Here is a 6,000-nt window from a genome sequence, read left to right on the forward strand (position 1 = left end):
GGCCAACTAATGGTCAAGGGAAATGTGCGGGAGATAAAGAAGGGCATTCAAGGTCTACTGAACTTAGATCTCTTGTGGGTGACTTGTAACACATTTGACCCCTTCCTCGGGCTTAGCCTGGTCATCTCCTACAATAATGTTGCCATGAAGCCCTGGTTGGTGCAGTGGTTGGAATGCAGTATTGCAGGCTAACTCTGCCCACTGACCAGCTCAGGGTTGACTCAGCCCTCCGTCCTTCCGAGGTCGGTAAAATGAGGAGCCAGATTGTTAGGGTTACAGACTGACTCTGTAAACCACTTAGAGAGGGCTGTGAAGCGGTATATAAGTCTAAGTGTTCTTGCTATGAAGCACAATTTACTGAGTACCACATCTTTAGAGATTAGATATCTAAGTTCTAGGATAACTCTTAGCTACAGTATCGAGGGAATTCAACAAGCATGCTCAAGTGGTTTTCAGAACCAAGTTTTGAATGTCATTGGTCTGTTAAGTAAAACTGTTTATTTCTCCTTTCTGCTGTGTATGTGTGTGATCGCCCTGAGTCTTCGGAGAAGGGCGGGATATAAATTCAAATAAAATAAAATAAAATAAATAAAATAAATAAATAGGAGCAAAAGTTACATCTTATAATATATGGTATACTAAATGGTTGGATTTTTATGTTAGGAAGTCAGAATTATTTAGACCAGGGATGTCCAAACTTGGCCCCTTGAAGAGTGGTGGACTTCAACTCCCAGAATTCTCCAGCCAGCAACTTGCTCATATTTATAGCTCATGCTGGCTGGGGAATTCTGGGAGTTGAAGTCCACCACTCTTCAAGCAGCCAAGTTTGGACACCCCTGATTTAGACTAACCACCTCAAGTCTTTTTAGGCACCATCTGGAATATAACTGTCCATTAGTTCCTTCTTCAGCCTTTCTGTTGGCAATGCTAGGTTGACAGAATGAATTAGAGTTTCAAAAATGTATTTTTTAGGAATTTAAGCAAATAGAATTAAAAACAGCCAGTTTGCTCAAGATTTTAGTTAGCAATATCCCACAGGGTTCCTTAATTATCCACCTTAATTGGGATTGTCAGAAATTCATACAATTTAGACTCTATATTGAACCCCTGATCTCTTGCCTTCCTCTAATTCTAATTGTTAACTAGGCTAGCTAGGACTGATGCCCCAAATAATTGGGCTGTATGCTGTGGATAAGGTAGTCCTCGATTTATAACCATGATGGAGCCCTGTATTACAACTTCATTACAGTTGTAAGCCATAATGGTCATAAAGCTTGTTGCCCGTGTGACTGGTCTGATTTTACCACCCTTTTTGTGGCAGTTATTAAGTGAAGACTGTGTCTGTAAAGCAGAATAACAGACTGCCAGAGGCAGGGGGAGGAGTTAAACAAGTCATCAGCCTAGAATTCCTATGTAGCCACAAGTGTATCAAGTCCAACCTCCCTTGAATTATGTTGACCCTTATCTAACGCTAACCAGGTGCTGACCATTAGTTGAGAAGATTCTTGTGCGTTGGCTTTTAGCAATAAATCAGTTAATTTGAAGCTTCACGTGCAGGTTCACATTAACGCAGGTTTTCATCAAAAACATCACAAAATGTGATCACATGACCACAGGACCCTGCAAACAACCATAATTGCAGGCTAGCCACAGAGTGCCTGACATGTGATCACATGACCTTGGGAGGCAGGTCCAACTCTTAACTCTGGAACTGGCTTGTGACTAATCCTGAGGCCGGGTTTGTCTTAGCTAAATGACCGGACATAAGTCAAGGACTAACTGTATGCATTTAATGCTCAGAGGCAGATCAACTACTAAACTAGAACAAAACATAAAAAGAAGTTGTAGATTCAAGGTTGTTTTCTAGATAAAATACTTTATTTTTCAAAGCAAAATCATTTAGACCAAAAGGATTTAAACTGAGAACAAGGAGTTCATTCTAAAGCAATCACCGGGCACCAGAATTCACAGTGCGTACCCTGGCCATTCAATTGTGTCCAACCCTTGGCCAGCCAGCACATATTAAAAGGAAGCAAAGCAGGGGGGCCCTAAATTAATCTTGTACCAAACCAATCATTAGTGTATCTTTAACGACAAGGGAGCCAAACAATCAATCAATCAGAATAGAGCTATAAGGGACCTTGGAGATCTTCTAGTCCACCCTCCTGCTCAAGGAGGACACCCTGTATAATTTCAGACAAGTAGCTGTCCAGTCTCTTCTTAAAAGCCTCCAGTGATGGAGCATCCATAACTCCTGGAGGCAACTTCTGTTCTACTGATTAATTGTTGTCACTGTTAGGAAGTTTCCAGGTTGTTTCTCTCCTTGATGAGTTTCCATCTTTTGTTTCTTGTCCTGGGTTACTGAGATACTGGAACACTGCTATCATGTCACCCCTTGTCCTTCGTTTCATTAAACTAGACATACTCAATTCCTGCAACCGTTCTTCCTATGTTTCCTCTGTAATGACATAACTAATTCCTGAACTTCAGGACGGTAAGTGCTTTTCATAAAAATACATCTCATCATGAATGTTCTGTACATCACTTAGGATTTTTGCTTTTAAAAAAAAACCAATAGGAATGTCACGAACAAAAGAAAAGAAGCACCGTAGGAAGACTGGAATTTCTTCATCAGCCTAATCAAAAGCATGAGGTGTTCCATCAGAGGCAGTTTAGTGGCACATGTTCTCCTGACAAGCTGAACGTCTTTAAAGATTTTGAAACACAACCATCTATCACCGTTTGGGAACAATTGTTGCCTGTTGATCACAAGCATGCAGCTGAACGCATAAATCACACTTGTACCTGGATCCGTTTTAAGGCAGCTGATTCTACCTTCCCAGCTACGTTTAAAGTGCAGTAGATTTTCTTCTGCCATAGTCAATCTGATTTTCACTTCTTGAGTGGCTGAATGATCGCTGGTGGGTTTTGCACCTGCCGCCCAGGGAAGTCGGGAAGAAAAGAGAACTTACAGCTTCTGGCAGCTGCAGAAAGAGATGACAGCAAAGGAGAAATTTAAAAGCGAATGATGGGAAGTGGGGGAGGTGAGGCGAGACCTGCAGTCCAAGGGCTGAGTGCCCCCCAGTTTTGATATATTGAGCAACAACTAAAATATATACTTGTCAGTTCCTGGGAAAATACAGAAATGTTAATTTGACAGGTTTGAATCGGGACAAGTTCAAATTGTAGTGCAGTATTGGCTGTTTTTGACAATAACAACTTGCAGACTGTGGTTGCTCTTGTTATTATGTTCTACCCATAAACCTGGAAACAAAACATTACAAATTCAACGATGTTCTTTTATAATTTGCTCTGTGATATTTTTCTAAAATCAAGACATACATGCAACCTGTAGGAATAAGACAGGAATTACAGCACGCGGAGAGACAATTACACTTAAGACCCACAACAGGTAATAAATCAAACAGGTTAACAAAAGAAAGCCATGAAAATGAGAGAATGGAAAGAATGAGTTTTTGTGTGTGTTTTGAAAGACGTATACGAAACGATCATAATTTGTTCTTGTTATGAGAATAGAGGGATAATTGGAAAGGATAAAAGAACCAGTTTTAAAACATGATCCCATGATTCTTCTTCCTTGGACACAATTTGCCTTCAAATGTCTCCATTGGAAAGCATACTTTTTTCATCTTTCTTTTTAAGTCTTTTTTTTAAATATATACAACAGTAGAAAGGAAGAAAAGCACAAGCTGTCTGTCATATACATCTATGTTTCTCAGTTTATCTAAGGCAGCGGTTCTCAACCTGTGGGTCGGGACCCCATTGGGGGTCGAATGACGATTTGCCAGGGGTCGCCTAAGACCATCGGAAATATGGGAAGTATACTTACGAGTCAAAGAATCGCGCTCCAATGGTTGACTCCACAAGCCAGCTGCAGGCTCTTCAAATCGCTAGCCGAATTCGGCTTCAGGCACGATGAATTAAAAAAGAGAGAAATCTTTGCTCTGATGTCTCCCTCTCAAGCCAGCTGCAATCACTCCCAATCGCTAGCCTAATCTGGCTTCAGGCGCGATAAACTTAATAGGGGAGGAGTCTCCGCTTTAATGCCTCCGTCCTCAAGGCAATCACAAGCAGTTCAGATCGCTAGCCAAATACGGCTTCAGGTGCGATAAATTCAAAACGAAAATAATTTTACGGTTGGGGGTCACCAGATCGTGGGGAATTGTATTAAAGGGGTCGCAGCACTATAAAGGTTGAGAACCACTGATCTAAGGTAAAAGGTAAAGGTTCCCCTCGCACATACGTGCTTGTCGTTCCTGACTCTAGGGGGCGGTGCTCATCTCCGTTTCAAAGCCGAAGAGCCAGCGCTGCCCGAAGACGTCTCCGTGATCATGTGGCCAGCATGACTCAACACCAAAGGCACACGGAATGCTGTTCCCTTCCCACCAAAGGTGGTCCCTATTTTTTCTACTTGCATTTTTACGTGCTTTCGAAACTGTTAGGTTGGCAGAAGCTGGGACAAGTAACGGGAGCTCACCCTGTTACACGGCAGCATTAGGGATTTGAACTGCTGAGCTGCCGACCTTTCGATCGACAAGCTCAATGTCCTAGCCCCTGAGCCACCGCATCCCGTTTATCTAGTTTATCTAAAAATCCTAATTATAGATAATGAGTAGGAAAAGAAATTTGACTAAGAACTTATGTAAACTGTAATCTGCTGCAGGAGAGCCATTCTGCTACCGTTCCACCATACTTTCAAGAACATTTGTTCTGGAAACACCTTCAGTGTTTGTAACTGCTATTGTCCAGTTAAGGAGTTATTTTACCTGTTGGCTGTAGTGAGTGCATTGCTGGGACAGTAGAACAGTCATTATCATTTTGTTAGAAATGCTTTTAACCTATTTTAGTAATTTTCTTGGACGTTAAAAAAACAAGTTGTGTAAAAGGAAAATGAATATGCTTTAATAATATATAACATCTGGAATTGCTGCCAGAGCTCTCTACTTCTTCTTCCCAAAAATACAGTTTCTATCAGAGGCCTAAGTAGCAACAGGACAAAGGCCACTGAGCCCTGTGCTTGGATAAGGTCATATCTCAAAATGGCCAATAAAAGCCGCCTACATTTTCTGTTTTGGGTTTTAATAATGGTGCCAGTGACTGCCATTCGCTTAAGCCGAAGGTGAAAATAGCAGAGCATTCTCTCTTCCTGAACACAAAATAGGCTGAAAGCTGAGAGTACTCTGAATAAATAATAAATGGGGGAGGTTGCTCCATTTTATGTGTGCTAAATGTTAATAGGAGAAGAACGCAGAATTTACAGTGTAGGTGCCTGAAGATTACTTTTATTTCAAAAGGAAATTCCAGTAAGAATAGCAGATCTGTTTTAATCTAGTTTGTACCACCTTTGGAGTGGGTAGACTCACTTGTGAAAAGGGATTTTTGGACTAGGGAATATGTAGCCGTGTTATAATCTTCCTGTGCTATCTAACTTGGTTACCAGAAGACAGTCTAGAGGTTTTCATTTATTTATTTTGCAAGAGAAGAAAAGACATAGTGATAGTAAGCAAATTATGTTAGGTTGGTATTATTTTTTTTTACTTTGCTTCCCAACTTCTACCCAGCAAAGTAGACAAGACATAGTGAATACCTTGTAATGTAACTCACAACAAAACCTGCATCTTCTGTGCCAACTCAGAAAGCTCAAACTGCCCAAAAAGCTGCTGATTCAGTTCTACAGAGGAATTACTGAGTCTGTCATCTGCACCTCTATAACTGTCTGGTTTGGTTCTGCAACCCAACAAGACAGACACAGACTTCAGAGGATAGTTAGAACTGCGGAAAAAACCATGGCTACCAACCTGCCTTCCATTGAGTCAAAAAGAGGGCTGTGAAAATATCTACAGACACCTCGCATCCTGGACATAAACTGTTTCAAGTCCTACCCTCAAAATGACACTATAGAACACACTACACACCAGAACTATTAGACACAAAAACAGTTTCTTCCCAAACGCCATCACTCTGCTAAACAAATAATTC

This window comes from Ahaetulla prasina, chromosome 8 (genome assembly GCF_028640845.1).
Source record: "Ahaetulla prasina isolate Xishuangbanna chromosome 8, ASM2864084v1, whole genome shotgun sequence".
Lineage (NCBI taxonomy): Eukaryota > Metazoa > Chordata > Lepidosauria > Squamata > Colubridae > Ahaetulla > Ahaetulla prasina.